The 23928-nt window shown below is 50.7% G+C and overlaps 71 non-coding genes across 71 annotated transcripts; all 71 read right to left on the bottom strand.

Moving 5' to 3' along the window:
- Nucleotides 1-59: 59 nt before the first annotated feature.
- LOC145082094 (5S ribosomal RNA) lies at nt 60-178 on the bottom strand. Its single transcript, XR_013696627.1, has one exon. It is a non-coding gene; the product is annotated as a 5S ribosomal RNA (ribosomal RNA).
- Nucleotides 179-395: 217 nt separating this feature from the next.
- On the bottom strand, nt 396-514 carry LOC145082093 (5S ribosomal RNA). The gene has a single exon (XR_013696626.1). It is a non-coding gene; the product is annotated as a 5S ribosomal RNA (ribosomal RNA).
- A 218-nt stretch (nt 515-732) lies between these two features.
- Nucleotides 733-851, bottom strand: LOC145083289 (5S ribosomal RNA). Its single transcript, XR_013697766.1, has one exon. It is a non-coding gene; the product is annotated as a 5S ribosomal RNA (ribosomal RNA).
- A 217-nt stretch (nt 852-1068) lies between these two features.
- On the bottom strand, nt 1069-1187 carry LOC145082091 (5S ribosomal RNA). Its single transcript, XR_013696624.1, has one exon. It is a non-coding gene; the product is annotated as a 5S ribosomal RNA (ribosomal RNA).
- A 218-nt stretch (nt 1188-1405) lies between these two features.
- On the bottom strand, nt 1406-1524 carry LOC145082089 (5S ribosomal RNA). Its single transcript, XR_013696623.1, has one exon. It is a non-coding gene; the product is annotated as a 5S ribosomal RNA (ribosomal RNA).
- A 218-nt stretch (nt 1525-1742) lies between these two features.
- LOC145082574 (5S ribosomal RNA) lies at nt 1743-1861 on the bottom strand. The gene has a single exon (XR_013697082.1). It is a non-coding gene; the product is annotated as a 5S ribosomal RNA (ribosomal RNA).
- Nucleotides 1862-2078: 217 nt separating this feature from the next.
- LOC145084630 (5S ribosomal RNA) lies at nt 2079-2197 on the bottom strand. The gene has a single exon (XR_013699068.1). It is a non-coding gene; the product is annotated as a 5S ribosomal RNA (ribosomal RNA).
- A 218-nt stretch (nt 2198-2415) lies between these two features.
- On the bottom strand, nt 2416-2534 carry LOC145082088 (5S ribosomal RNA). The gene has a single exon (XR_013696622.1). It is a non-coding gene; the product is annotated as a 5S ribosomal RNA (ribosomal RNA).
- A 217-nt stretch (nt 2535-2751) lies between these two features.
- Nucleotides 2752-2870, bottom strand: LOC145082087 (5S ribosomal RNA). The gene has a single exon (XR_013696621.1). It is a non-coding gene; the product is annotated as a 5S ribosomal RNA (ribosomal RNA).
- A 217-nt stretch (nt 2871-3087) lies between these two features.
- LOC145082086 (5S ribosomal RNA) lies at nt 3088-3206 on the bottom strand. The gene has a single exon (XR_013696620.1). It is a non-coding gene; the product is annotated as a 5S ribosomal RNA (ribosomal RNA).
- Nucleotides 3207-3424: 218 nt separating this feature from the next.
- LOC145083345 (5S ribosomal RNA) lies at nt 3425-3543 on the bottom strand. The gene has a single exon (XR_013697819.1). It is a non-coding gene; the product is annotated as a 5S ribosomal RNA (ribosomal RNA).
- A 218-nt stretch (nt 3544-3761) lies between these two features.
- On the bottom strand, nt 3762-3880 carry LOC145082085 (5S ribosomal RNA). The gene has a single exon (XR_013696619.1). It is a non-coding gene; the product is annotated as a 5S ribosomal RNA (ribosomal RNA).
- A 218-nt stretch (nt 3881-4098) lies between these two features.
- On the bottom strand, nt 4099-4217 carry LOC145082083 (5S ribosomal RNA). The gene has a single exon (XR_013696618.1). It is a non-coding gene; the product is annotated as a 5S ribosomal RNA (ribosomal RNA).
- A 217-nt stretch (nt 4218-4434) lies between these two features.
- Nucleotides 4435-4553, bottom strand: LOC145082082 (5S ribosomal RNA). The gene has a single exon (XR_013696617.1). It is a non-coding gene; the product is annotated as a 5S ribosomal RNA (ribosomal RNA).
- A 218-nt stretch (nt 4554-4771) lies between these two features.
- Nucleotides 4772-4890, bottom strand: LOC145083197 (5S ribosomal RNA). Its single transcript, XR_013697680.1, has one exon. It is a non-coding gene; the product is annotated as a 5S ribosomal RNA (ribosomal RNA).
- A 218-nt stretch (nt 4891-5108) lies between these two features.
- LOC145082081 (5S ribosomal RNA) lies at nt 5109-5227 on the bottom strand. The gene has a single exon (XR_013696616.1). It is a non-coding gene; the product is annotated as a 5S ribosomal RNA (ribosomal RNA).
- Nucleotides 5228-5446: 219 nt separating this feature from the next.
- On the bottom strand, nt 5447-5565 carry LOC145082080 (5S ribosomal RNA). Its single transcript, XR_013696615.1, has one exon. It is a non-coding gene; the product is annotated as a 5S ribosomal RNA (ribosomal RNA).
- Nucleotides 5566-5783: 218 nt separating this feature from the next.
- On the bottom strand, nt 5784-5902 carry LOC145082078 (5S ribosomal RNA). The gene has a single exon (XR_013696613.1). It is a non-coding gene; the product is annotated as a 5S ribosomal RNA (ribosomal RNA).
- Nucleotides 5903-6120: 218 nt separating this feature from the next.
- On the bottom strand, nt 6121-6239 carry LOC145082077 (5S ribosomal RNA). The gene has a single exon (XR_013696612.1). It is a non-coding gene; the product is annotated as a 5S ribosomal RNA (ribosomal RNA).
- Nucleotides 6240-6457: 218 nt separating this feature from the next.
- On the bottom strand, nt 6458-6576 carry LOC145082076 (5S ribosomal RNA). The gene has a single exon (XR_013696611.1). It is a non-coding gene; the product is annotated as a 5S ribosomal RNA (ribosomal RNA).
- Nucleotides 6577-6793: 217 nt separating this feature from the next.
- LOC145082075 (5S ribosomal RNA) lies at nt 6794-6912 on the bottom strand. The gene has a single exon (XR_013696610.1). It is a non-coding gene; the product is annotated as a 5S ribosomal RNA (ribosomal RNA).
- A 218-nt stretch (nt 6913-7130) lies between these two features.
- LOC145082074 (5S ribosomal RNA) lies at nt 7131-7249 on the bottom strand. The gene has a single exon (XR_013696609.1). It is a non-coding gene; the product is annotated as a 5S ribosomal RNA (ribosomal RNA).
- A 217-nt stretch (nt 7250-7466) lies between these two features.
- LOC145082072 (5S ribosomal RNA) lies at nt 7467-7585 on the bottom strand. The gene has a single exon (XR_013696608.1). It is a non-coding gene; the product is annotated as a 5S ribosomal RNA (ribosomal RNA).
- A 218-nt stretch (nt 7586-7803) lies between these two features.
- LOC145083287 (5S ribosomal RNA) lies at nt 7804-7922 on the bottom strand. The gene has a single exon (XR_013697764.1). It is a non-coding gene; the product is annotated as a 5S ribosomal RNA (ribosomal RNA).
- Nucleotides 7923-8140: 218 nt separating this feature from the next.
- On the bottom strand, nt 8141-8259 carry LOC145083196 (5S ribosomal RNA). The gene has a single exon (XR_013697679.1). It is a non-coding gene; the product is annotated as a 5S ribosomal RNA (ribosomal RNA).
- A 218-nt stretch (nt 8260-8477) lies between these two features.
- Nucleotides 8478-8596, bottom strand: LOC145082071 (5S ribosomal RNA). The gene has a single exon (XR_013696607.1). It is a non-coding gene; the product is annotated as a 5S ribosomal RNA (ribosomal RNA).
- A 219-nt stretch (nt 8597-8815) lies between these two features.
- LOC145082070 (5S ribosomal RNA) lies at nt 8816-8934 on the bottom strand. Its single transcript, XR_013696606.1, has one exon. It is a non-coding gene; the product is annotated as a 5S ribosomal RNA (ribosomal RNA).
- A 218-nt stretch (nt 8935-9152) lies between these two features.
- On the bottom strand, nt 9153-9271 carry LOC145082069 (5S ribosomal RNA). The gene has a single exon (XR_013696605.1). It is a non-coding gene; the product is annotated as a 5S ribosomal RNA (ribosomal RNA).
- Nucleotides 9272-9489: 218 nt separating this feature from the next.
- On the bottom strand, nt 9490-9608 carry LOC145082068 (5S ribosomal RNA). Its single transcript, XR_013696604.1, has one exon. It is a non-coding gene; the product is annotated as a 5S ribosomal RNA (ribosomal RNA).
- A 218-nt stretch (nt 9609-9826) lies between these two features.
- LOC145082066 (5S ribosomal RNA) lies at nt 9827-9945 on the bottom strand. Its single transcript, XR_013696602.1, has one exon. It is a non-coding gene; the product is annotated as a 5S ribosomal RNA (ribosomal RNA).
- Nucleotides 9946-10162: 217 nt separating this feature from the next.
- Nucleotides 10163-10281, bottom strand: LOC145082065 (5S ribosomal RNA). Its single transcript, XR_013696601.1, has one exon. It is a non-coding gene; the product is annotated as a 5S ribosomal RNA (ribosomal RNA).
- Nucleotides 10282-10499: 218 nt separating this feature from the next.
- On the bottom strand, nt 10500-10618 carry LOC145082064 (5S ribosomal RNA). Its single transcript, XR_013696600.1, has one exon. It is a non-coding gene; the product is annotated as a 5S ribosomal RNA (ribosomal RNA).
- Nucleotides 10619-10835: 217 nt separating this feature from the next.
- LOC145083430 (5S ribosomal RNA) lies at nt 10836-10954 on the bottom strand. The gene has a single exon (XR_013697907.1). It is a non-coding gene; the product is annotated as a 5S ribosomal RNA (ribosomal RNA).
- Nucleotides 10955-11172: 218 nt separating this feature from the next.
- On the bottom strand, nt 11173-11291 carry LOC145083286 (5S ribosomal RNA). Its single transcript, XR_013697763.1, has one exon. It is a non-coding gene; the product is annotated as a 5S ribosomal RNA (ribosomal RNA).
- A 217-nt stretch (nt 11292-11508) lies between these two features.
- On the bottom strand, nt 11509-11627 carry LOC145082063 (5S ribosomal RNA). The gene has a single exon (XR_013696599.1). It is a non-coding gene; the product is annotated as a 5S ribosomal RNA (ribosomal RNA).
- Nucleotides 11628-11845: 218 nt separating this feature from the next.
- Nucleotides 11846-11964, bottom strand: LOC145083344 (5S ribosomal RNA). Its single transcript, XR_013697818.1, has one exon. It is a non-coding gene; the product is annotated as a 5S ribosomal RNA (ribosomal RNA).
- A 217-nt stretch (nt 11965-12181) lies between these two features.
- Nucleotides 12182-12300, bottom strand: LOC145082062 (5S ribosomal RNA). The gene has a single exon (XR_013696598.1). It is a non-coding gene; the product is annotated as a 5S ribosomal RNA (ribosomal RNA).
- A 218-nt stretch (nt 12301-12518) lies between these two features.
- Nucleotides 12519-12637, bottom strand: LOC145082061 (5S ribosomal RNA). The gene has a single exon (XR_013696597.1). It is a non-coding gene; the product is annotated as a 5S ribosomal RNA (ribosomal RNA).
- Nucleotides 12638-12854: 217 nt separating this feature from the next.
- On the bottom strand, nt 12855-12973 carry LOC145082060 (5S ribosomal RNA). Its single transcript, XR_013696596.1, has one exon. It is a non-coding gene; the product is annotated as a 5S ribosomal RNA (ribosomal RNA).
- A 218-nt stretch (nt 12974-13191) lies between these two features.
- LOC145082059 (5S ribosomal RNA) lies at nt 13192-13310 on the bottom strand. The gene has a single exon (XR_013696595.1). It is a non-coding gene; the product is annotated as a 5S ribosomal RNA (ribosomal RNA).
- A 219-nt stretch (nt 13311-13529) lies between these two features.
- LOC145082058 (5S ribosomal RNA) lies at nt 13530-13648 on the bottom strand. Its single transcript, XR_013696594.1, has one exon. It is a non-coding gene; the product is annotated as a 5S ribosomal RNA (ribosomal RNA).
- A 218-nt stretch (nt 13649-13866) lies between these two features.
- Nucleotides 13867-13985, bottom strand: LOC145082057 (5S ribosomal RNA). The gene has a single exon (XR_013696593.1). It is a non-coding gene; the product is annotated as a 5S ribosomal RNA (ribosomal RNA).
- A 219-nt stretch (nt 13986-14204) lies between these two features.
- On the bottom strand, nt 14205-14323 carry LOC145082055 (5S ribosomal RNA). Its single transcript, XR_013696591.1, has one exon. It is a non-coding gene; the product is annotated as a 5S ribosomal RNA (ribosomal RNA).
- A 218-nt stretch (nt 14324-14541) lies between these two features.
- On the bottom strand, nt 14542-14660 carry LOC145082054 (5S ribosomal RNA). The gene has a single exon (XR_013696590.1). It is a non-coding gene; the product is annotated as a 5S ribosomal RNA (ribosomal RNA).
- A 218-nt stretch (nt 14661-14878) lies between these two features.
- Nucleotides 14879-14997, bottom strand: LOC145083429 (5S ribosomal RNA). Its single transcript, XR_013697906.1, has one exon. It is a non-coding gene; the product is annotated as a 5S ribosomal RNA (ribosomal RNA).
- Nucleotides 14998-15215: 218 nt separating this feature from the next.
- On the bottom strand, nt 15216-15334 carry LOC145083427 (5S ribosomal RNA). Its single transcript, XR_013697904.1, has one exon. It is a non-coding gene; the product is annotated as a 5S ribosomal RNA (ribosomal RNA).
- A 217-nt stretch (nt 15335-15551) lies between these two features.
- Nucleotides 15552-15670, bottom strand: LOC145084745 (5S ribosomal RNA). The gene has a single exon (XR_013699176.1). It is a non-coding gene; the product is annotated as a 5S ribosomal RNA (ribosomal RNA).
- Nucleotides 15671-15887: 217 nt separating this feature from the next.
- On the bottom strand, nt 15888-16006 carry LOC145082053 (5S ribosomal RNA). Its single transcript, XR_013696589.1, has one exon. It is a non-coding gene; the product is annotated as a 5S ribosomal RNA (ribosomal RNA).
- Nucleotides 16007-16223: 217 nt separating this feature from the next.
- Nucleotides 16224-16342, bottom strand: LOC145083223 (5S ribosomal RNA). Its single transcript, XR_013697704.1, has one exon. It is a non-coding gene; the product is annotated as a 5S ribosomal RNA (ribosomal RNA).
- A 217-nt stretch (nt 16343-16559) lies between these two features.
- On the bottom strand, nt 16560-16678 carry LOC145082052 (5S ribosomal RNA). Its single transcript, XR_013696588.1, has one exon. It is a non-coding gene; the product is annotated as a 5S ribosomal RNA (ribosomal RNA).
- A 219-nt stretch (nt 16679-16897) lies between these two features.
- On the bottom strand, nt 16898-17016 carry LOC145082051 (5S ribosomal RNA). Its single transcript, XR_013696587.1, has one exon. It is a non-coding gene; the product is annotated as a 5S ribosomal RNA (ribosomal RNA).
- A 216-nt stretch (nt 17017-17232) lies between these two features.
- On the bottom strand, nt 17233-17351 carry LOC145084637 (5S ribosomal RNA). Its single transcript, XR_013699074.1, has one exon. It is a non-coding gene; the product is annotated as a 5S ribosomal RNA (ribosomal RNA).
- Nucleotides 17352-17569: 218 nt separating this feature from the next.
- LOC145083426 (5S ribosomal RNA) lies at nt 17570-17688 on the bottom strand. The gene has a single exon (XR_013697903.1). It is a non-coding gene; the product is annotated as a 5S ribosomal RNA (ribosomal RNA).
- A 217-nt stretch (nt 17689-17905) lies between these two features.
- LOC145084744 (5S ribosomal RNA) lies at nt 17906-18024 on the bottom strand. Its single transcript, XR_013699175.1, has one exon. It is a non-coding gene; the product is annotated as a 5S ribosomal RNA (ribosomal RNA).
- Nucleotides 18025-18241: 217 nt separating this feature from the next.
- LOC145083761 (5S ribosomal RNA) lies at nt 18242-18360 on the bottom strand. The gene has a single exon (XR_013698222.1). It is a non-coding gene; the product is annotated as a 5S ribosomal RNA (ribosomal RNA).
- A 217-nt stretch (nt 18361-18577) lies between these two features.
- LOC145083222 (5S ribosomal RNA) lies at nt 18578-18696 on the bottom strand. Its single transcript, XR_013697703.1, has one exon. It is a non-coding gene; the product is annotated as a 5S ribosomal RNA (ribosomal RNA).
- Nucleotides 18697-18913: 217 nt separating this feature from the next.
- LOC145082050 (5S ribosomal RNA) lies at nt 18914-19032 on the bottom strand. The gene has a single exon (XR_013696586.1). It is a non-coding gene; the product is annotated as a 5S ribosomal RNA (ribosomal RNA).
- Nucleotides 19033-19250: 218 nt separating this feature from the next.
- On the bottom strand, nt 19251-19369 carry LOC145082049 (5S ribosomal RNA). The gene has a single exon (XR_013696585.1). It is a non-coding gene; the product is annotated as a 5S ribosomal RNA (ribosomal RNA).
- Nucleotides 19370-19585: 216 nt separating this feature from the next.
- LOC145082048 (5S ribosomal RNA) lies at nt 19586-19704 on the bottom strand. The gene has a single exon (XR_013696584.1). It is a non-coding gene; the product is annotated as a 5S ribosomal RNA (ribosomal RNA).
- A 218-nt stretch (nt 19705-19922) lies between these two features.
- Nucleotides 19923-20041, bottom strand: LOC145083425 (5S ribosomal RNA). Its single transcript, XR_013697902.1, has one exon. It is a non-coding gene; the product is annotated as a 5S ribosomal RNA (ribosomal RNA).
- Nucleotides 20042-20259: 218 nt separating this feature from the next.
- On the bottom strand, nt 20260-20378 carry LOC145082046 (5S ribosomal RNA). Its single transcript, XR_013696583.1, has one exon. It is a non-coding gene; the product is annotated as a 5S ribosomal RNA (ribosomal RNA).
- A 217-nt stretch (nt 20379-20595) lies between these two features.
- On the bottom strand, nt 20596-20714 carry LOC145083465 (5S ribosomal RNA). Its single transcript, XR_013697940.1, has one exon. It is a non-coding gene; the product is annotated as a 5S ribosomal RNA (ribosomal RNA).
- A 217-nt stretch (nt 20715-20931) lies between these two features.
- Nucleotides 20932-21050, bottom strand: LOC145083221 (5S ribosomal RNA). The gene has a single exon (XR_013697702.1). It is a non-coding gene; the product is annotated as a 5S ribosomal RNA (ribosomal RNA).
- Nucleotides 21051-21268: 218 nt separating this feature from the next.
- LOC145082045 (5S ribosomal RNA) lies at nt 21269-21387 on the bottom strand. Its single transcript, XR_013696582.1, has one exon. It is a non-coding gene; the product is annotated as a 5S ribosomal RNA (ribosomal RNA).
- A 218-nt stretch (nt 21388-21605) lies between these two features.
- On the bottom strand, nt 21606-21724 carry LOC145084493 (5S ribosomal RNA). The gene has a single exon (XR_013698935.1). It is a non-coding gene; the product is annotated as a 5S ribosomal RNA (ribosomal RNA).
- A 217-nt stretch (nt 21725-21941) lies between these two features.
- LOC145082043 (5S ribosomal RNA) lies at nt 21942-22060 on the bottom strand. The gene has a single exon (XR_013696580.1). It is a non-coding gene; the product is annotated as a 5S ribosomal RNA (ribosomal RNA).
- Nucleotides 22061-22277: 217 nt separating this feature from the next.
- On the bottom strand, nt 22278-22396 carry LOC145082042 (5S ribosomal RNA). Its single transcript, XR_013696579.1, has one exon. It is a non-coding gene; the product is annotated as a 5S ribosomal RNA (ribosomal RNA).
- A 217-nt stretch (nt 22397-22613) lies between these two features.
- On the bottom strand, nt 22614-22732 carry LOC145082041 (5S ribosomal RNA). Its single transcript, XR_013696577.1, has one exon. It is a non-coding gene; the product is annotated as a 5S ribosomal RNA (ribosomal RNA).
- A 218-nt stretch (nt 22733-22950) lies between these two features.
- LOC145082858 (5S ribosomal RNA) lies at nt 22951-23069 on the bottom strand. Its single transcript, XR_013697359.1, has one exon. It is a non-coding gene; the product is annotated as a 5S ribosomal RNA (ribosomal RNA).
- A 218-nt stretch (nt 23070-23287) lies between these two features.
- LOC145082040 (5S ribosomal RNA) lies at nt 23288-23406 on the bottom strand. Its single transcript, XR_013696576.1, has one exon. It is a non-coding gene; the product is annotated as a 5S ribosomal RNA (ribosomal RNA).
- Nucleotides 23407-23624: 218 nt separating this feature from the next.
- LOC145084492 (5S ribosomal RNA) lies at nt 23625-23743 on the bottom strand. Its single transcript, XR_013698934.1, has one exon. It is a non-coding gene; the product is annotated as a 5S ribosomal RNA (ribosomal RNA).
- Nucleotides 23744-23928: the final 185 nt, after the last annotated feature.

Below are 23928 nucleotides of genomic sequence, written 5' to 3'. Positions count from 1 at the left end.
AAGAAAGAAAAAAAAAACGCACCTAAAACCTAAAAAAACGCAAACGGGCAACGAAAAAGGGGGTGCAACACGAGGACTTCCCAGGGGGTCACCCATCCTAGTACTACTCTCGCCCAAGCACGCTTAACTGCGGAGTTCTGATGGGATCCGGTGCATTAGTGCTGGTATGATCGCACCCGAAATACTATCCATGCTTATTGTTTTTATGTCTTACAAGACGCAGAACGTCGTTTGCTTTCGAACGCGAGGCGTCGGACCCACGTGAGGGATCGGCTCCGTTCGGGAAACGCGGAAACAATCAACGATGAACCGGATGCCGCCCGAGCATAGACATAGCAAGAAAGAAAAAAAAACGCACCTAAAACCTAAAAAAACGCAAACGGGCAACGAAAAAGGGGGTGCAACACGAGGACTTCCCAGGGGGTCACCCATCCTAGTACTACTCTCGCCCAAGCACGCTTAACTGCGGAGTTCTGATGGGATCCGGTGCATTAGTGCTGGTATGATCGCACCCGAAATACTATCCATGCTTATTGTTTTTATGTCTTACAAGACGCAGAACGTCGTTTGCTTTCGAACGCGAGGCGTGGGACCCACGTGAGGGATCGGCTCCGTTCGGGAAACGCGGAAACAATCAACGATGAACCGGATGCCGCCCGAGCATAGACATAGCAAGAAAGAAAAAAAAAACGCACCTAAAACCTAAAAAAACGCAAACGGGCAACGAAAAAGGGGGTGCAACACGAGGACTTCCCAGGGGGTCACCCATCCTAGTACTACTCTCGCCCAAGCACGCTTAACTGCGGAGTTCTGATGGGATCCGGTGCATTGGTGCTGGTATGATCGCACCCGAAATACTATCCATGCTTATTATTTTTATGTCTTACAAGACGCAGAACGTCGTTTGCTTTCGTACGCGAGGCGTGGGACCCACGTGAGGGATCGGCTCCGTTCGGGAAACGCGGAAACAATCAACGATGAACCGGATGCCGCCCGAGCATAGACATAGCAAGAAAGAAAAAAAAACGCACCTAAAACCTAAAAAAACGCAAACGGGCAACGAAAAAGGGGGTGCAACACGAGGACTTCCCAGGGGGTCACCCATCCTAGTACTACTCTCGCCCAAGCACGCTTAACTGCGGAGTTCTGATGGGATCCGGTGCATTAGTGCTGGTATGATCGCACCCGAAATACTATCCATGCTTATTGTTTTTATGTCTTACAAGACGCAGAACGTCGTTTGCTTTCGAACGCGAGGCGTCGGACCCACGTGAGGGATCGGCTCCGTTCGGGAAACGCGGAAACAATCAACGATGAACCGGATGCCGCCCGAGCATAGACATAGCAAGAAAGAAAAAAAAAACGCACCTAAAACCTAAAAAAACGCAAACGGGCAACGAAAAAGGGGGTGCAACACGAGGACTTCCCAGGGGGTCACCCATCCTAGTACTACTCTCGCCCAAGCACGCTTAACTGCGGAGTTCTGATGGGATCCGGTGCATTAGTGCTGGTATGATCGCACCCGAAATACTATCCATGCTTATTGTTTTTATGTCTTACAAGACGCAGAACGTCGTTTGCTTTCGTACGCGAGGCGTGGGACCCACGTGAGGGATCGGCTCCGTTCGGGAAACGCGGAAACAATCAACGATGAACCGGATGCCGCCCGAGCATAGACATAGCAAGAAAGAAAAAAAAAACGCACCTAAAACCTAAAAAAACGCAAACGGGCAACGAAAAAGGGGGTGCAATACGAGGACTTCCCAGGGGGTCACCCATCCTAGTACTACTCTCGCCCAAGCACGCTTAACTGCGGAGTTCTGATGGGATCCGGTGCATTAGTGCTGGTATGATCGCACCCGAAATACTATCCATGTTTATTGTTTTTATGTCTTACAAGACGCAGAACGTCGTTTGCTTTCGTACGCGAGGCGTGGGACCCACGTGAGGGATCGGCTCCGTTCGGGAAACGCGGAAACAATCAACGATGAACCGGATGCCGCCCGAGCATAGACATAGCAAGAAAGAAAAAAAAACGCACCTAAAACCTAAAAAAACGCAAACGGGCAACGAAAAAGGGGGTGCAACACGAGGACTTCCCAGGGGGTCACCCATCCTAGTACTACTCTCGCCCAAGCACGCTTAACTGCGGAGTTCTGATGGGATCCGGTGCATTAGTGTTGGTATGATCGCACCCGAAATACTATCCATGCTTATTGTTTTTATGTCTTACAAGACGCAGAACGTCGTTTGCTTTCGTACGCGAGGCGTGGGACCCACGTGAGGGATCGGCTCCGTTCGGGAAACGCGGAAACAATCAACGATGAACCGGATGCCGCCCGAGCATAGACATAGCAAGAAAGAAAAAAAAAACGCACCTAAAACCTAAAAAAACGCAAACGGGCAACGAAAAAGGGGGTGCAACACGAGGACTTCCCAGGGGGTCACCCATCCTAGTACTACTCTCGCCCAAGCACGCTTAACTGCGGAGTTCTGATGGGATCCGGTGCATTAGTGCTGGTATGATCGCACCCGAAATACTATCCATGCTTATTGTTTTTATGTCTTACAAGACGCAGAACGTCGTTTGCTTTCGAACGCGAGGCGTCGGACCCACGTGAGGGATCGGCTCCGTTCGGGAAACGCGGAAACAATCAACGATGAACCGGATGCCGCCCGAGCATAGACATAGCAAGAAAGAAAAAAAAACGCACCTAAAACCTAAAAAAACGCAAACGGGCAACGAAAAAGGGGGTGCAACACGAGGACTTCCCAGGGGGTCACCCATCCTAGTACTACTCTCGCCCAAGCACGCTTAACTGCGGAGTTCTGATGGGATCCGGTGCATTAGTGCTGGTATGATCGCACCCGAAATACTATCCATGCTTATTGTTTTTATGTCTTACAAGACGCAGAACGTCGTTTGCTTTCGTACGCGAGGCGTGGGACCCACGTGAGGGATCGGCTCCGTTCGGGAAACGCGGAAACAATCAACGATGAACCGGATGCCGCCCGAGCATAGACATAGCAAGAAAGAAAAAAAAACGCACCTAAAACCTAAAAAAACGCAAACGGGCAACGAAAAAGGGGGTGCAACACGAGGACTTCCCAGGGGGTCACCCATCCTAGTACTACTCTCGCCCAAGCACGCTTAACTGCGGAGTTCTGATGGGATCCGGTGCATTAGTGCTGGTATGATCGCACCCGAAATACTATCCATGCTTATTGTTTTTATGTCTTACAAGACGCAGAACGTCGTTTGCTTTCGAACGCGAGGCGTGGGACCCACGTGAGGGATCGGCTCCGTTCGGGAAACGCGGAAACAATCAACGATGAACCGGATGCCGCCCGAGCATAGACATAGCAAGAAAGAAAAAAAAAACGCACCTAAAACCTAAAAAAACGCAAACGGGCAACGAAAAAGGGGGTGCAACACGAGGACTTCACAGGGGGTCACCCATCCTAGTACTACTCTCGCCCAAGCACGCTTAACTGCGGAGTTCTGATGGGATCCGGTGCATTAGTGCTGGTATGATCGCACCCGAAATACTATCCATGCTTATTGTTTTTATGTCTTACAAGACGCAGAACGTCGTTTGCTTTCGTACGCGAGGCGTGGGACCCACGTGAGGGATCGGCTCCGTTCGGGAAACGCGGAAACAATCAACGATGAACCGGATGCCGCCCGAGCATAGACATAGCAAGAAAGAAAAAAAAAACGCACCTAAAACCTAAAAAAACGCAAACGGGCAACGAAAAAGGGGGTGCAACACGAGGACTTCCCAGGGGGTCACCCATCCTAGTACTACTCTCGCCCAAGCACGCTTAACTGCGGAGTTCTGATGGGATCCGGTGCATTAGTGCTGGTATGATCGCACCCGAAATACTATCCATGCTTATTATTTTTATGTCTTACAAGACGCAGAACGTCGTTTGCTTTCGTACGCGAGGCGTGGGACCCACGTGAGGGATCGGCTCCGTTCGGGAAACGCGGAAACAATCAACGATGAACCGGATGCCGCCCGAGCATAGACATAGCAAGAAAGAAAAAAAAAACGCACCTAAAACCTAAAAAAACGCAAACGGGCAACGAAAAAGGGGGTGCAACACGAGGACTTCCCAGGGGGTCACCCATCCTAGTACTACTCTCGCCCAAGCACGCTTAACTGCGGAGTTCTGATGGGATCCGGTGCATTAGTGCTGGTATGATCGCACCCGAAATACTATCCATGCTTATTGTTTTTATGTCTTACAAGACGCAGAACGTCGTTTGCTTTCGTACGCGAGGCGTGGGACCCACGTGAGGGATCGGCTCCGTTCGGGAAACGCGGAAACAATCAACGATGAACCGGATGCCGCCCGAGCATAGACATAGCAAGAAAGAAAAAAAAACGCACCTAAAACCTAAAAAAACGCAAACGGGCAACGAAAAAGGGGGTGCAACACGAGGACTTCCCAGGGGGTCACCCATCCTAGTACTACTCTCGCCCAAGCACGCTTAACTGCGGAGTTCTGATGGGATCCGGTGCATTAGTGCTGGTATGATCGCACCCGAAATACTATCCATGCTTATTGTTTTTATGTCTTACAAGACGCAGAACGTCGTTTGCTTTCGTACGCGAGGCGTGGGACCCACGTGAGGGATCGGCTCCGTTCGGGAAACGCGGAAACAATCAACGATGAACCGGATGCCGCCCGAGCATAGACATAGCAAGAAAGAAAAAAAAAACGCACCTAAAACCTAAAAAAACGCAAACGGGCAACGAAAAAGGGGGTGCAACACGAGGACTTCCCAGGGGGTCACCCATCCTAGTACTACTCTCGCCCAAGCACGCTTAACTGCGGAGTTCTGATGGGATCCGGTGCATTAGTGCTGGTATGATCACACCCGAAATACTATCCATGCTTATTGTTTTTATGTCTTACAAGACGCAGAACGTCGTTTGCTTTCGAACGCGAGGCGTCGGACCCACGTGAGGGATCGGCTCCGTTCGGGAAACGCGGAAACAATCAACGATGAACCGGATGCCGCCCGAGCATAGACATAGCAAGAAAGAAAAAAAAAACGCACCTAAAACCTAAAAAAACGCAAACGGGCAACGAAAAAGGGGGTGCAACACGAGGACTTCCCAGGGGGTCACCCATCCTAGTACTACTCTCGCCCAAGCACGCTTAACTGCGGAGTTCTGATGGGATCCGGTGCATTAGTGCTGGTATGATCGCACCCGAAATACTATCCATGCTTATTGTTTTTATGTCTTACAAGACGCAGAACGTCGTTTGCTTTCGAACGCGAGGCGTGGGACCCACGTGAGGGATCGGCTCCGTTCGGGAAACGCGGAAACAATCAACGATGAACCGGATGCCGCCCGAGCATAGACATAGCAAGAAAGAAAAAAAAAACCGCACCTAAAACCTAAAAAAACGCAAACGGGCAACGAAAAAGGGGGTGCAACACGAGGACTTCCCAGGGGGTCACCCATCCTAGTACTACTCTCGCCCAAGCACGCTTAACTGCGGAGTTCTGATGGGATCCGGTGCATTAGTGCTGGTATGATCGCACCCGAAATACTATCCATGCTTATTGTTTTTATGTCTTACAAGACGCAGAACGTCGTTTGCTTTCGTACGCGAGGCGTGGGACCCACGTGAGGGATCGGCTCCGTTCGGGAAACGCGGAAACAATCAACGATGAACCGGATGCCGCCCGAGCATAGACATAGCAAGAAAGAAAAAAAAAACGCACCTAAAACCTAAAAAAACGCAAACGGGCAACGAAAAAGGGGGTGCAACACGAGGACTTCCCAGGGGGTCACCCATCCTAGTACTACTCTCGCCCAAGCACGCTTAACTGCGGAGTTCTGATGGGATCCGGTGCATTAGTGCTGGTATGATCGCACCCGAAATACTATCCATGCTTATTGTTTTTATGTCTTACAAGACGCAGAACGTCGTTTGCTTTCGAACGCGAGGCGTGGGACCCACGTGAGGGATCGGCTCCGTTCGGGAAACGCGGAAACAATCAACGATGAACCGGATGCCGCCCGAGCATAGACATAGCAAGAAAGAAAAAAAAAACGCACCTAAAACCTAAAAAAACGCAAACGGGCAACGAAAAAGGGGGTGCAACACGAGGACTTCCCAGGGGGTCACCCATCCTAGTACTACTCTCGCCCAAGCACGCTTAACTGCGGAGTTCTGATGGGATCCGGTGCATTAGTGCTGGTATGATCGCACCCGAAATACTATCCATGCTTATTATTTTTATGTCTTACAAGACGCAGAACGTCGTTTGCTTTCGTACGCGAGGCGTGGGACCCACGTGAGGGATCGGCTCCGTTCGGGAAACGCGGAAACAATCAACGATGAACCGGATGCCGCCCGAGCATAGACATAGCAAGAAAGAAAAAAAAAACGCACCTAAAACCTAAAAAAACGCAAACGGGCAACGAAAAAGGGGGTGCAACACGAGGACTTCCCAGGGGGTCACCCATCCTAGTACTACTCTCGCCCAAGCACGCTTAACTGCGGAGTTCTGATGGGATCCGGTGCATTAGTGCTGGTATGATCGCACCCGAAATACTATCCATGCTTATTGTTTTTATGTCTTACAAGACGCAGAACGTCGTTTGCTTTCGTACGCGAGGCGTGGGACCCACGTGAGGGATCGGCTCCGTTCGGGAAACGCGGAAACAATCAACGATGAACCGGATGCCGCCCGAGCATAGACATAGCAAGAAAGAAAAAAAAACGCACCTAAAACCTAAAAAAACGCAAACGGGCAACGAAAAAGGGGGTGCAACACGAGGACTTCCCAGGGGGTCACCCATCCTAGTACTACTCTCGCCCAAGCACGCTTAACTGCGGAGTTCTGATGGGATCCGGTGCATTAGTGCTGGTATGATCGCACCCGAAATACTATCCATGCTTATTGTTTTTATGTCTTACAAGACGCAGAACGTCGTTTGCTTTCGTACGCGAGGCGTGGGACCCACGTGAGGGATCGGCTCCGTTCGGGAAACGCGGAAACAATCAACGATGAACCGGATGCCGCCCGAGCATAGACATAGCAAGAAAGAAAAAAAAAACGCACCTAAAACCTAAAAAAACGCAAACGGGCAACGAAAAAGGGGGTGCAACACGAGGACTTCCCAGGGGGTCACCCATCCTAGTACTACTCTCGCCCAAGCACGCTTAACTGCGGAGTTCTGATGGGATCCGGTGCATTAGTGCTGGTATGATCGCACCCGAAATACTATCCATGCTTATTGTTTTTATGTCTTACAAGACGCAGAACGTCGTTTGCTTTCGAACGCGAGGCGTCGGACCCACGTGAGGGATCGGCTCCGTTCGGGAAACGCGGAAACAATCAACGATGAACCGGATGCCGCCCGAGCATAGACATAGCAAGAAAGAAAAAAAAACGCACCTAAAACCTAAAAAAACGCAAACGGGCAACGAAAAAGGGGGTGCAACACGAGGACTTCCCAGGGGGTCACCCATCCTAGTACTACTCTCGCCCAAGCACGCTTAACTGCGGAGTTCTGATGGGATCCGGTGCATTAGTGCTGGTATGATCGCACCCGAAATACTATCCATGCTTATTGTTTTTATGTCTTACAAGACGCAGAACGTCGTTTGCTTTCGAACGCGAGGCGTGGGACCCACGTGAGGGATCGGCTCCGTTCGGGAAACGCGGAAACAATCAACGATGAACCGGATGCCGCCCGAGCATAGACATAGCAAGAAAGAAAAAAAAAACGCACCTAAAACCTAAAAAAACGCAAACGGGCAACGAAAAAGGGGGTGCAACACGAGGACTTCCCAGGGGGTCACCCATCCTAGTACTACTCTCGCCCAAGCACGCTTAACTGCGGAGTTCTGATGGGATCCGGTGCATTGGTGCTGGTATGATCGCACCCGAAATACTATCCATGCTTATTATTTTTATGTCTTACAAGACGCAGAACGTCGTTTGCTTTCGTACGCGAGGCGTGGGACCCACGTGAGGGATCGGCTCCGTTCGGGAAACGCGGAAACAATCAACGATGAACCGGATGCCGCCCGAGCATAGACATAGCAAGAAAGAAAAAAAAAACGCACCTAAAACCTAAAAAAACGCAAACGGGCAACGAAAAAGGGGGTGCAACACGAGGACTTCCCAGGGGGTCACCCATCCTAGTACTACTCTCGCCCAAGCACGCTTAACTGCGGAGTTCTGATGGGATCCGGTGCATTAGTGCTGGTATGATCACACCCGAAATACTATCCATGCTTATTGTTTTTATGTCTTACAAGACGCAGAACGTCGTTTGCTTTCGAACGCGAGGCGTCGGACCCACGTGAGGGATCGGCTCCGTTCGGGAAACGCGGAAACAATCAACGATGAACCGGATGCCGCCCGAGCATAGACATAGCAAGAAAGAAAAAAAAAACGCACCTAAAACCTAAAAAAACGCAAACGGGCAACGAAAAAGGGGGTGCAACACGAGGACTTCCCAGGGGGTCACCCATCCTAGTACTACTCTCGCCCAAGCACGCTTAACTGCGGAGTTCTGATGGGATCCGGTGCATTAGTGCTGGTATGATCGCACCCGAAATACTATCCATGCTTATTGTTTTTATGTCTTACAAGACGCAGAACGTCGTTTGCTTTCGAACGCGAGGCGTGGGACCCACGTGAGGGATCGGCTCCGTTCGGGAAACGCGGAAACAATCAACGATGAACCGGATGCCGCCCGAGCATAGACATAGCAAGAAAGAAAAAAAAAACCGCACCTAAAACCTAAAAAAACGCAAACGGGCAACGAAAAAGGGGGTGCAACACGAGGACTTCCCAGGGGGTCACCCATCCTAGTACTACTCTCGCCCAAGCACGCTTAACTGCGGAGTTCTGATGGGATCCGGTGCATTAGTGCTGGTATGATCGCACCCGAAATACTATCCATGCTTATTGTTTTTATGTCTTACAAGACGCAGAACGTCGTTTGCTTTCGTACGCGAGGCGTGGGACCCACGTGAGGGATCGGCTCCGTTCGGGAAACGCGGAAACAATCAACGATGAACCGGATGCCGCCCGAGCATAGACATAGCAAGAAAGAAAAAAAAAACGCACCTAAAACCTAAAAAAACGCAAACGGGCAACGAAAAAGGGGGTGCAACACGAGGACTTCCCAGGGGGTCACCCATCCTAGTACTACTCTCGCCCAAGCACGCTTAACTGCGGAGTTCTGATGGGATCCGGTGCATTAGTGCTGGTATGATCGCACCCGAAATACTATCCATGCTTATTGTTTTTATGTCTTACAAGACGCAGAACGTCGTTTGCTTTCGAACGCGAGGCGTGGGACCCACGTGAGGGATCGGCTCCGTTCGGGAAACGCGGAAACAATCAACGATGAACCGGATGCCGCCCGAGCATAGACATAGCAAGAAAGAAAAAAAAAACGCACCTAAAACCTAAAAAAACGCAAACGGGCAACGAAAAAGGGGGTGCAACACGAGGACTTCCCAGGGGGTCACCCATCCTAGTACTACTCTCGCCCAAGCACGCTTAACTGCGGAGTTCTGATGGGATCCGGTGCATTAGTGCTGGTATGATCGCACCCGAAATACTATCCATGCTTATTATTTTTATGTCTTACAAGACGCAGAACGTCGTTTGCTTTCGTACGCGAGGCGTGGGACCCACGTGAGGGATCGGCTCCGTTCGGGAAACGCGGAAACAATCAACGATGAACCGGATGCCGCCCGAGCATAGACATAGCAAGAAAGAAAAAAAAAACGCACCTAAAACCTAAAAAAACGCAAACGGGCAACGAAAAAGGGGGTGCAACACGAGGACTTCCCAGGGGGTCACCCATCCTAGTACTACTCTCGCCCAAGCACGCTTAACTGCGGAGTTCTGATGGGATCCGGTGCATTAGTGCTGGTATGATCGCACCCGAAATACTATCCATGCTTATTGTTTTTATGTCTTACAAGACGCAGAACGTCGTTTGCTTTCGTACGCGAGGCGTGGGACCCACGTGAGGGATCGGCTCCGTTCGGGAAACGCGGAAACAATCAACGATGAACCGGATGCCGCCCGAGCATAGACATAGCAAGAAAGAAAAAAAAACGCACCTAAAACCTAAAAAAACGCAAACGGGCAACGAAAAAGGGGGTGCAACACGAGGACTTCCCAGGGGGTCACCCATCCTAGTACTACTCTCGCCCAAGCACGCTTAACTGCGGAGTTCTGATGGGATCCGGTGCATTAGTGCTGGTATGATCGCACCCGAAATACTATCCATGCTTATTGTTTTTATGTCTTACAAGACGCAGAACGTCGTTTGCTTTCGTACGCGAGGCGTGGGACCCACGTGAGGGATCGGCTCCGTTCGGGAAACGCGGAAACAATCAACGATGAACCGGATGCCGCCCGAGCATAGACATAGCAAGAAAGAAAAAAAAAACGCACCTAAAACCTAAAAAAACGCAAACGGGCAACGAAAAAGGGGGTGCAACACGAGGACTTCCCAGGGGGTCACCCATCCTAGTACTACTCTCGCCCAAGCACGCTTAACTGCGGAGTTCTGATGGGATCCGGTGCATTAGTGCTGGTATGATCGCACCCGAAATACTATCCATGCTTATTGTTTTTATGTCTTACAAGACGCAGAACGTCGTTTGCTTTCGAACGCGAGGCGTCGGACCCACGTGAGGGATCGGCTCCGTTCGGGAAACGCGGAAACAATCAACGATGAACCGGATGCCGCCCGAGCATAGACATAGCAAGAAAGAAAAAAAAACGCACCTAAAACCTAAAAAAACGCAAACGGGCAACGAAAAAGGGGGTGCAACACGAGGACTTCCCAGGGGGTCACCCATCCTAGTACTACTCTCGCCCAAGCACGCTTAACTGCGGAGTTCTGATGGGATCCGGTGCATTAGTGCTGGTATGATCGCACCAGAAATACTATCCATGCTTATTGTTTTTATGTCTTACAAGACGCAGAACGTCGTTTGCTTTCGAACGCGAGGCGTGGGACCCACGTGAGGGATCGGCTCCGTTCGGGAAACGCGGAAACAATCAACGATGAACCGGATGCCGCCCGAGCATAGACATAGCAAGAAAGAAAAAAAAAACGCACCTAAAACCTAAAAAAACGCAAACGGGCAACGAAAAAGGGGGTGCAACACGAGGACTTCCCAGGGGGTCACCCATCCTAGTACTACTCTCGCCCAAGCACGCTTAACTGCGGAGTTCTGATGGGATCCGGTGCATTGGTGCTGGTATGATCGCACCCGAAATACTATCCATGCTTATTATTTTTATGTCTTACAAGACGCAGAACGTCGTTTGCTTTCGTACGCGAGGCGTGGGACCCACGTGAGGGATCGGCTCCGTTCGGGAAACGCGGAAACAATCAACGATGAACCGGATGCCGCCCGAGCATAGACATAGCAAGAAAGAAAAAAAAACGCACCTAAAACCTAAAAAAACGCAAACGGGCAACGAAAAAGGGGGTGCAACACGAGGACTTCCCAGGGGGTCACCCATCCTAGTACTACTCTCGCCCAAGCACGCTTAACTGCGGAGTTCTGATGGGATCCGGTGCATTAGTGCTGGTATGATCGCACCCGAAATACTATCCATGCTTATTGTTTTTATGTCTTACAAGACGCAGAACGTCGTTTGCTTTCGAACGCGAGGCGTGGGACCCACGTGAGGGATCGGCTCCGTTCGGGAAACGCGGAAACAATCAACGATGAACCGGATGCCGCCCGAGCATAGACATAGCAAGAAAGAAAAAAAAAACGCACCTAAAACCTAAAAAAACGCAAACGGGCAACGAAAAAGGGGGTGCAACACGAGGACTTCACAGGGGGTCACCCATCCTAGTACTACTCTCGCCCAAGCACGCTTAACTGCGGAGTTCTGATGGGATCCGGTGCATTAGTGCTGGTATGATCGCACCCGAAATACTATCCATGCTTATTGTTTTTATGTCTTACAAGACGCAGAACGTCGTTTGCTTTCGTACGCGAGGCGTGGGACCCACGTGAGGGATCGGCTCCGTTCGGGAAACGCGGAAACAATCAACGATGAACCGGATGCCGCCCGAGCATAGACATAGCAAGAAAGAAAAAAAAACGCACCTAAAACCTAAAAAAACGCAAACGGGCAACGAAAAAGGGGGTGCAACACGAGGACTTCCCAGGGGGTCACCCATCCTAGTACTACTCTCGCCCAAGCACGCTTAACTGCGGAGTTCTGATGGGATCCGGTGCATTAGTGCTGGTATGATCGCACCCGAAATACTATCCATGCTTATTGTTTTTATGTCTTACAAGACGCAGAACGTCGTTTGCTTTCGAACGCGAGGCGTGGGACCCACGTGAGGGATCGGCTCCGTTCGGGAAACGCGGAAACAATCAACGATGAACCGGATGCCGCCCGAGCATAGACATAGCAAGAAAGAAAAAAAAAACGCACCTAAAACCTAAAAAAACGCAAACGGGCAACGAAAAAGGGGGTGCAACACGAGGACTTCCCAGGGGGTCACCCATCCTAGTACTACTCTCGCCCAAGCACGCTTAACTGCGGAGTTCTGATGGGATCCGGTGCATTAGTGCTGGTATGATCGCACCCGAAATACTATCCATGCTTATTATTTTTATGTCTTACAAGACGCAGAACGTCGTTTGCTTTCGTACGCGAGGCGTGGGACCCACGTGAGGGATCGGCTCCGTTCGGGAAACGCGGAAACAATCAACGATGAACCGGATGCCGCCCGAGCATAGACATAGCAAGAAAGAAAAAAAAACGCACCTAAAACCTAAAAAAACGCAAACGGGCAACGAAAAAGGGGGTGCAACACGAGGACTTCCCAGGGGGTCACCCATCCTAGTACTACTCTCGCCCAAGCACGCTTAACTGCGGAGTTCTGATGGGATCCGGTGCATTAGTGCTGGTATGATCGCACCCGAAATACTATCCATGCTTATTGTTTTTATGTCTTACAAGACGCAGAACGTCGTTTGCTTTCGAACGCGAGGCGTGGGACCCACGTGAGGGATCGGCTCCGTTCGGGAAACGCGGAAACAATCAACGATGAACCGGATGCCGCCCGAGCATAGACATAGCAAGAAAGAAAAAAAAAACGCACCTAAAACCTAAAAAAACGCAAACGGGCAACGAAAAAGGGGGTGCAACACGAGGACTTCCCAGGGGGTCACCCATCCTAGTACTACTCTCGCCCAAGCACGCTTAACTGCGGAGTTCTGATGGGATCCGGTGCATTAGTGCTGGTATGATCGCACCCGAAATACTATCCATGCTTATTGTTTTTATGTCTTACAAGACGCAGAACGTCGTTTGCTTTCGAACGCGGGGCGTGGGACCCACGTGAGGGATCGGCTCCGTTCGGGAAACGCGGAAACAATCAACGATGAACCGGATGCCGCCCGAGCATAGACATAGCAAGAAAGAAAAAAAAAAACGCACCTAAAACCTAAAAAAACGCAAACGGGCAACGAAAAAGGGGGTGCAACACGAGGACTTCCCAGGGGGTCACCCATCCTAGTACTACTCTCGCCCAAGCACGCTTAACTGCGGAGTTCTGATGGGATCCGGTGCATTAGTGCTGGTATGATCGCACCCGAAATACTATCCATGCTTATTGTTTTTATGTCTTACAAGACGCAGAACGTCGTTTGCTTTCGAACGCGGGGCGTGGGACCCACGTGAGGGATCGGCTCCGTTCGGGAAACGCGGAAACAATCAACAATGAACCGGATGCCGCCCGAGCATAGACATAGCAAGAAAGAAAAAAAAAACGCACCTAAAACCTAAAAAAACGCAAACGGGCAACGAAAAAGGGGGTGCAACACGAGGACTTCCCAGGGGGTCACCCATCCTAGTACTACTCTCGCCCAAGCACGCTTAACTGCGGAGTTCTGATGGGATCCGGTGCATTAGTGCTGGTATGATCGCACCCGAAATACTATCCATGCTTATTGTTTTTATGTCTTACAAGACGCAGAACGTCGTTTGCTTTCGAACGCGGGGCGTGGGACCCACGTGAGGGATCGGCTCCGTTCGGGAAACGCGGAAACAATCAACGATGAACCGGATGCCGCCCGAGCATAGACATAGCAAGAAAGAAAAAAAAAAACGCACCTAAAACCTAAAAAAACGCAAACGGGCAACGAAAAAGGGGGTGCAACACGAGGACTTCCCAGGGGGTCACCCATCCTAGTACTACTCTCGCCCAAGCACGCTTAACTGCGGAGTTCTGATGGGATCCGGTGCATTAGTGCTGGTATGATCGCACCCGAAATACTATCCATGCTTATTGTTTTTATGTCTTACAAGACGCAGAACGTCGTTTGCTTTCGAACGCGGGGCGTGGGACCCACGTGAGGGATCGGCTCCGTTCGGGAAACGCGGAAACAATCAACGATGAACCGGATGCCGCCCGAGCATAGACATAGCAAGAAAGAAAAAAAAAACGCACCTAAAACCTAAAAAAACGCAAACGGGCAACGAAAAAGGGGGTGCAACACGAGGACTTCCCAGGGGGTCACCCATCCTAGTACTACTCTCGCCCAAGCACGCTTAACTGCGGAGTTCTGATGGGATCCGGTGCATTAGTGCTGGTATGATCGCACCCGAAATACTATCCATGCTTATTGTTTTTATGTCTTACAAGACGCAGAACGTCGTTTGCTTTCGAACGCGAGGCGTGGGACCCACGTGAGGGATCGGCTCCGTTCGGGAAACGCGGAAACAATCAACGATGAACCGGATGCCGCCCGAGCATAGACATAGCAAGAAAGAAAAAAAAAACGCACCTAAAACCTAAAAAAACGCAAACGGGCAACGAAAAAGGGGGTGCAACACGAGGACTTCCCAGGGGGTCACCCATCCTAGTACTACTCTCGCCCAAGCACGCTTAACTGCGGAGTTCTGATGGGATCCGGTGCATTAGTGCTGGTATGATCGCACCAGAAATACTATCCATGCTTATTGTTTTTATGTCTTACAAGACGCAGAACGTCGTTTGCTTTCGTACGCGAGGCGTGGGACCCACGTGAGGGATCGGCTCCGTTCGGGAAACGCGGAAACAATCAACGATGAACCGGATGCCGCCCGAGCATAGACATAGCAAGAAAGAAAAAAAAAACGCACCTAAAACCTAAAAAAACGCAAACGGGCAACGAAAAAGGGGGTGCAACACGAGGACTTCCCAGGGGGTCACCCATCCTAGTACTACTCTCGCCCAAGCACGCTTAACTGCGGAGTTCTGATGGGATCCGGTGCATTAGTGCTGGTATGATCGCACCAGAAATACTATCCATGCTTATTGTTTTTATGTCTTACAAGACGCAGAACGTCGTTTGCTTTCGTACGCGAGGCGTGGGACCCACGTGAGGGATCGGCTCCGTTCGGGAAACGCGGAAACAATCAACGATGAACCGGATGCCGCCCGAGCATAGACATAGCAAGAAAGAAAAAAAAACGCACCTAAAACCTAAAAAAACGCAAACGGGCAACGAAAAAGGGGGTGCAACACGAGGACTTCCCAGGGGGTCACCCATCCTAGTACTACTCTCGCCCAAGCACGCTTAACTGCGGAGTTCTGATGGGATTCGGTGCATTAGTGCTGGTATGATCGCACCCGAAATACTATCCATGCTTATTGTTTTTATGTCTTACAAGACGCAGAACGTCGTTTGCTTTCGTACGCGAGGCGTGGGACCCACGTGAGGGATCGGCTCCGTTCGGGAAACGCGGAAACAATCAACGATGAACCGGATGCCGCCCGAGCATAGACATAGCAAGAAAGAAAAAAAAACGGACCTAAAACCTAAAAAAACGCAAACGGGCAACGAAAAAGGGGGTGCAACACGAGGACTTCCCAGGGGGTCACCCATCCTAGTACTACTCTCGCCCAAGCACGCTTAACTGCGGAGTTCTGATGGGATCCGGTGCATTAGTGCTGGTATGATCGCACCCGAAATACTATCCATGCTTATTGTTTTTATGTCTTACAAGACGCAGAACGTCGTTTGCTTTCGAACGCGAGGCGTGGGACCCACGTGAGGGATCGGCTCCGTTCGGGAAACGCGGAAACAATCAACGATGAACCGGATGCCGCACGAGCATAGACATAGCAAGAAAGAAAAAAAAACGCACCTAAAACCTAAAAAAACGCAAACGGGCAACGAAAAAGGGGGTGCAACACGAGGACTTCCCAGGGGGTCACCCATCCGAGTACTACTCTCGCCCAAGCACGCTTAACTGCGGAGTTCTGATGGGATCCGGTGCATTAGTGCTGGTATGATCGCACCCGAAATACTATCCATGCTTATTGTTTTTATGTCTTACAAGACGCAGAACGTCGTTTGCTTTCGAACGCGAGGCGTGGGACCCACGTGAGGGATCGGCTCCGTTCGGGAAACGCGGAAACAATCAACGATGAACCGGATGCCGCCCGAGCATAGACATAGCAAGAAAGAAAAAAAAACGCACCTAAAACCTAAAAAAACGCAAACGGGCAACGAAAAAGGGGGTGCAACACGAGGACTTCCCAGGGGGTCACCCATCCTAGTACTACTCTCGCCCAAGCACGCTTAACTGCGGAGTTCTGATGGGATCCGGTGCATTAGTGCTGGTATGATCGCACCCGAAATACTATCCATGCTTATTGTTTTTATGTCTTACAAGACGCAGAACGTCGTTTGCTTTCGAACGCGAGGCGTGGGACCCACGTGAGGGATCGGCTCCGTTCGGGAAACGCGGAAACAATCAACGATGAACCGGATGCCGCCCGAGCATAGACATAGCAAGAAAGAAAAAAAAAAACGCACCTAAAACCTAAAAAAACGCAAACGGGCAACGAAAAAGGGGGTGCAACACGAGGACTTCCCAGGGGGTCACCCATCCTAGTACTACTCTCGCCCAAGCACGCTTAACTGCGGAGTTCTGATGGGATCCGGTGCATTAGTGCTGGTATGATCGCACCCGAAATACTATCCATGCTTATTGTTTTTATGTCTTACAAGACGCAGAACGTCGTTTGCTTTCGTACGCGAGGCGTGGGACCCACGTGAGGGATCGGCTCCGTTCGGGAAACGCGGAAACAATCAACGATGAACCGGATGCCGCCCGAGCATAGACATAGCAAGAAAGAAAAAAAACGCACCTAAAACCTAAAAAAACGCAAACGGGCAACGAAAAAGGGGGTGCAACACGAGGACTTCCCAGGGGGTCACCCATCCTAGTACTACTCTCGCTCAAGCACGCTTAACTGCGGAGTTCTGATGGGATCCGGTGCATTAGTGCTGGTATGATCGCACCCGAAATACTATCCATGCTTATTGTTTTTATGTCTTACAAGACGCAGAACGTCGTTTGCTTTCGAACGCGAGGCGTGGGACCCACGTGAGGGATCGGCTCCGTTCGGGAAACGCGGAAACAATCAACGATGAACCGGATGCCGCCCGAGCATAGACATAGCAAGAAAGAAAAAAAAAACGCACCTAAAACCTAAAAAAACGCAAACGGGCAACGAAAAAGGGGGTGCAACACGAGGACTTCCCAGGGGGTCACCCATCCTAGTACTACTCTCGCCCAAGCACGCTTAACTGCGGAGTTCTGATGGGATCCGGTGCATTAGTGCTGGTATGATCGCACCAGAAATACTATCCATGCTTATTGTTTTTATGTCTTACAAGACGCAGAACGTCGTTTGCTTTCGTACGCGAGGCGTGGGACCCACGTGAGGGATCGGCTCCGTTCGGGAAACGCGGAAACAATCAACGATGAACCGGATGCCGCCCGAGCATAGACATAGCAAGAAAGAAAAAAAAACGCACCTAAAACCTAAAAAAACGCAAACGGGCAACGAAAAAGGGGGTGCAACACGAGGACTTCCCAGGGGGTCACCCATCCTAGTACTACTCTCGCCCAAGCACGCTTAACTGCGGAGTTCTGATGGGATTCGGTGCATTAGTGCTGGTATGATCGCACCCGAAATACTATCCATGCTTATTGTTTTTATGTCTTACAAGACGCAGAACGTCGTTTGCTTTCGTACGCGAGGCGTGGGACCCACGTGAGGGATCGGCTCCGTTCGGGAAACGCGGAAACAATCAACGATGAACCGGATGCCGCCCGAGCATAGACATAGCAAGAAAGAAAAAAAAACGGACCTAAAACCTAAAAAAACGCAAACGGGCAACGAAAAAGGGGGTGCAACACGAGGACTTCCCAGGGGGTCACCCATCCTAGTACTACTCTCGCCCAAGCACGCTTAACTGTGGAGTTCTGATGGGATCCGGTGCATTAGTGCTGGTATGATCGCACCCGAAATACTATCCATGCTTATTGTTTTTATGTCTTACAAGACGCAGAACGTCGTTTGCTTTCGAACGCGAGGCGTGGGACCCACGTGAGGGATCGGCTCCGTTCGGGAAACGCGGAAACAATCAACGATGAACCGGATGCCGCACGAGCATAGACATAGCAAGAAAGAAAAAAAAACGCACCTAAAACCTAAAAACACGCAAACGGGCAACGAAAAAGGGGGTGCAACACGAGGACTTCCCAGGGGGTCACCCATCCGAGTACTACTCTCGCCCAAGCACGCTTAACTGCGGAGTTCTGATGGGATCCGGTGCATTAGTGCTGGTATGATCGCACCCGAAATACTATCCATGCTTATTGTTTTTATGTCTTACAAGACGCAGAACGTCGTTTGCTTTCGAACGCGAGGCGTGGGACCCACGTGAGGGATCGGCTCCGTTCGGGAAACGCGGAAACAATCAACGATGAACCGGATGCCGCCCGAGCATAGACATAGCAAGAAAGAAAAAAAAACGCACCTAAAACCTAAAAAAACGCAAACGGGCAACGAAAAAGGGGGTGCAACACGAGGACTTCCCAGGGGGTCACCCATCCTAGTACTACTCTCGCCCAAGCACGCTTAACTGCGGAGTTCTGATGGGATCCGGTGCATTAGTGCTGGTATGATCGCACCCGAAATACTATCCATGCTTATTGTTTTTATGTCTTACAAGACGCAGAACGTCGTTTGCTTTCGAACGCGAGGCGTGGGACCCACGTGAGGGATCGGCTCCGTTCGGGAAACGCGGAAACAATCAACGATGAACCGGATGCCGCCCGAGCATAGACATAGCAAGAAAGAAAAAAAAAACGCACCTAAAACCTAAAAAAACGCAAACGGGCAACGAAAAAGGGGGTGCAACACGAGGACTTCCCAGGGGGTCACCCATCCTAGTACTACTCTCGCCCAAGCACGCTTAACTGCGGAGTTCTGATGGGATCCGGTGCATTAGTGCTGGTATGATCGCACCCGAAATACTATCCATGCTTATTGTTTTTATGTCTTACAAGACGCAGAACGTCGTTTGCTTTCGTACGCGAGGCGTGGGACCCACGTGAGGGATCGGCTCCGTTCGGGAAACGCGGAAACAATCAACGATGAACCGGATGCCGCCCGAGCATAGACATAGCAAGAAAGAAAAAAAACGCACCTAAAACCTAAAAAAACGCAAACGGGCAACGAAAAAGGGGGTGCAACACGAGGACTTCCCAGGGGGTCACCCATCCTAGTACTACTCTCGCCCAAGCACGCTTAACTGCGGAGTTCTGATGGGATCCGGTGCATTAGTGCTGGTATGATCGCACCCGAAATACTATCCATGCTTATTGTTTTTATGTCTTACAAGACGCAGAACGTCGTTTGCTTTCGAACGCGAGGCGTGGGACCCACGTGAGGGATCGGCTCCGTTCGGGAAACGCGGAAACAATCAACGATGAACCGGATGCCGCCCGAGCATAGACATAGCAAGAAAGAAAAAAAAAACGCACCTAAAACCTAAAAAAACGCAAACGGGCAACGAAAAAGGGGGTGCAACACGAGGACTTCCCAGGGGGTCACCCATCCTAGTACTACTCTCGCCCAAGCACGCTTAACTGCGGAGTTCTGATGGGATCCGGTGCATTAGTGCTGGTATGATCGCACCAGAAATACTATCCATGCTTATTGTTTTTATGTCTTACAAGACGCAGAACGTCGTTTGCTTTCGTACGCGAGGCGTGGGACCCACGTGAGGGATCGGCTCCGTTCGGGAAACGCGGAAACAATCAACGATGAACCGGATGCCGCCCGAGCATAGACATAGCAAGAAAGAAAAAAAAAACGCACCTAAAACCTAAAAAAACGCAAACGGGCAACGAAAAAGGGGGTGCAACACGAGGACTTCCCAGGGGGTCACCCATCCTAGTACTACTCTCGCCCAAGCACGCTTAACTGCGGAGTTCTGATGGGATCCGGTGCATTAGTGCTGGTATGATCGCACCCGAAATACTATCCATGCTTATTGTTTTTATGTCTTACAAGACGCAGAACGTCGTTTGCTTTCGTACGCGAGGCGTGGGACCCACGTGAGGGATCGGCTCCGTTCGGGAAACGCGGAAACAATCAACGATGAACCGGATGCCGCCCGAGCATAGACATAGCAAGAAAGAAAAAAAAACGGACCTAAAACCTAAAAAAACGCAAACGGGCAACGAAAAAGGGGGTGCAACACGAGGACTTCCCAGGGGGTCACCCATCCTAGTACTACTCTCGCCCAAGCACGCTTAACTGCGGAGTTCTGATGGGATCCGGTGCATTAGTGCTGGTATGATCGCACTCGAAATACTATCCATGCTTATTGTTTTTATGTCTTACAAGACGCAGAACGTCGTTTGCTTTCGAACGCGAGGCGTGGGACCCACGTGAGGGATCGGCTCCGTTCGGGAAACGCGGAAACAATCAACGATGAACCGGATGCCGCACGAGCATAGACATAGCAAGAAAGAAAAAAAAACGCACCTAAAACCTAAAAAAACGCAAACGGGCAACGAAAAAGGGGGTGCAACACGAGGACTTCCCAGGGGGTCACCCATCCGAGTACTACTCTCGCCCAAGCACGCTTAACTGCGGAGTTCTGATGGGATCCGGTGCATTAGTGCTGGTATGATCGCACCCGAAATACTATCCATGCTTATTGTTTTTATGTCTTACAAGACGCAGAACGTCGTTTGCTTTCGAACGCGAGGCGTGGGACCCACGTGAGGGATCGGCTCCGTTCGGGAAACGCGGAAACAATCAACGATGAACCGGATGCCGCCCGAGCATAGACATAGCAAGAAAGAAAAAAAAAACGCACCTAAAACCTAAAAAAACGCAAACGGGCAACGAAAAAGGGGGTGCAACACGAGGACTTCCCAGGGGGTCACCCATCCTAGTACTACTCTCGCCCAAGCACGCTTAACTGCGGAGTTCTGATGGGATCCGGTGCATTAGTGCTGGTATGATCGCACCCGAAATACTATCCATGCTTATTGTTTTTATGTCTTACAAGACGCAGAACGTCGTTTGCTTTCGTACGCGAGGCGTGGGACCCACGTGAGGGATCGGCTCCGTTCGGGAAACGCGGAAACAATCAACGATGAACCGGATGCCGCCCGAGCATAGACATAGCAAGAAAGAAAAAAAAAACGCACCTAAAACCTAAAAAAACGCAAACGGGCAACGAAAAAGGGGGTGCAACACGAGGACTTCCCAGGGGGTCACCCATCCTAGTACTACTCTCGCCCAAGCACGCTTAACTGCGGAGTTCTGATGGGATCCGGTGCATTATTGCTGGTATGATCGCACCCGAAATACTATCCATGCTTATTGTTTTTATGTCTTACAAGACGCAGAACGTCGTTTGCTTTCGTACGCGAGGCGTGGGACCCACGTGAGGGATCGGCTCCGTTCGGGAAACGCGGAAACAATCAACGATGAACCGGATGCCGCCCGAGCATAGACATAGCAAGAAAGAAAAAAAAACGCACCTAAAACCTAAAAAAACGCAAACGGGCAACGAAAAAGGGGGTGCAACACGAGGACTTCCCAGGGGGTCACCCATCCTAGTACTACTCTCGCCCAAGCACGCTTAACTGCGGAGTTCTGATGGGATCCGGTGCATTAGTGCTGGTATGATCGCACCCGAAATACTATCCATGCTTATTGTTTTTATGTCTTACAAGACGCAGAACGTCGTTTGCTTTCGAACGCGAGGCGTCGGACCCACGTGAGGGATCGGCTCCGTTCGGGAAACGCGGAAACAATCAACGATGAACCGGATGCCGCCCGAGCATAGACATAGCAAGAAAGAAAAAAAAACGCACCTAAAACCTAAAAAAACGCAAACGGGCAACGAAAAAGGGGGTGCAACACGAGGACTTCCCAGGGGGTCACCCATCCTAGTACTACTCTCGCCCAAGCACGCTTAACTGCGGAGTTCTGATGGGATCCGGTGCATTAGTGCTGGTATGATCGCACCCGAAATACTATCCATGCTTATTGTTTTTATGTCTTACAAGACGCAGAACGTCGTTTGCTTTCGTACGCGAGGCGTGGGACCCACGTGAGGGATCGGCTCCGTTCGGGAAACGCGGAAACAATCAACGATGAACCGGATGCCGCCCGAGCATAGACATAGCAAGAAAGAAAAAAAAACGCACCTAAAACCTAAAAAAACGCAAACGGGCAACGAAAAAGGGGGTGCAACACGAGGACTTCCCAGGGGGTCACCCATCCTAGTACTACTCTCGCCCAAGCACGCTTAACTGCGGAGTTCTGATGGGATCCGGTGCATTAGTGCTGGTATGATCGCACCCGAAATACTATCCATGCTTATTGTTTTTATGTCTTACAAGACGCAGAACGTCGTTTGCTTTCGAACGCGAGGCGTGGGACCCACGTGAGGGATCGGCTCCGTTCGGGAAACGCGGAAACAATCAACGATGAACCGGATGCCGCCCGAGCATAGACATAGCAAGAAAGAAAAAAAAAACGCACCTAAAACCTAAAAAAACGCAAACGGGCAACGAAAAAGGGGGTGCAACACGAGGACTTCCCAGGGGGTCACCCATCCTAGTACTACTCTCGCCCAAGCACGCTTAACTGCGGAGTTCTGATGGGATCCGGTGCATTAGTGCCGGTATGATCGCACCCGAAATACTATCCATGCTTATTGTTTTTATGTCTTACAAGACGCAGAACGTCGTTTGCTTTCGAACGCGAGGCGTGGGACCCACGTGAGGGATCGGCTCCGTTCGGGAAACGCGGAAACAATCAACGATGAACCGGATGCCGCCCGAGCATAGACATAGCAAGAAAGAAAAAAAAAACGCACCTAAAACCTAAAAAAACGCAAACGGGCAACGAAAAAGGGGGTGCAACACGAGGACTTCCCAGGGGGTCACCCATCCTAGTACTACTCTCGCCCAAGCACGCTTAACTGCGGAGTTCTGATGGGATCCGGTGCATTAGTGCTGGTATGATCGCACCCGAAATACTATCCATGCTTATTGTTTTTATGTCTTACAAGACGCAGAACGTCGTTTGCTTTCGTACGCGAGGCGTGGGACCCACGTGAGGGATCGGCTCCGTTCGGGAAACGCGGAAACAATCAACGATGAACCGGATGCCGCCCGAGCATAGACATAGCAAGAAAGAAAAAAAAAACGCACCTAAAACCTAAAAAAACGCAAACGGGCAACGAAAAAGGGGGTGCAACACGAGGACTTCCCAGGGGGTCACCCATCCTAGTACTACTCTCGCCCAAGCACGCTTAACTGCGGAGTTCTGATGGGATCCGGTGCATTATTGCTGGTATGATCGCACCCGAAATACTATCCATGCTTATTGTTTTTATGTCTTACAAGACGCAGAACGTCGTTTGCTTTCGTACGCGAGGCGTGGGACCCACGTGAGGGATCGGCTCCGTTCGGGAAACGCGGAAACAATCAACGATGAACCGGATGCCGCCCGAGCATAGACATAGCAAGAAAGAAAAAAAAACGCACCTAAA

This window comes from Lactuca serriola, chromosome 1 (genome assembly GCF_051521515.1).
Source record: "Lactuca serriola cultivar US96UC23 chromosome 1, Lser_US96UC23_V15, whole genome shotgun sequence".
Lineage (NCBI taxonomy): Eukaryota > Viridiplantae > Streptophyta > Magnoliopsida > Asterales > Asteraceae > Lactuca > Lactuca serriola.
Note: the sequence above shows the minus strand (reverse complement) of the source record. Positions and strands in the feature narration are given on the sequence as shown.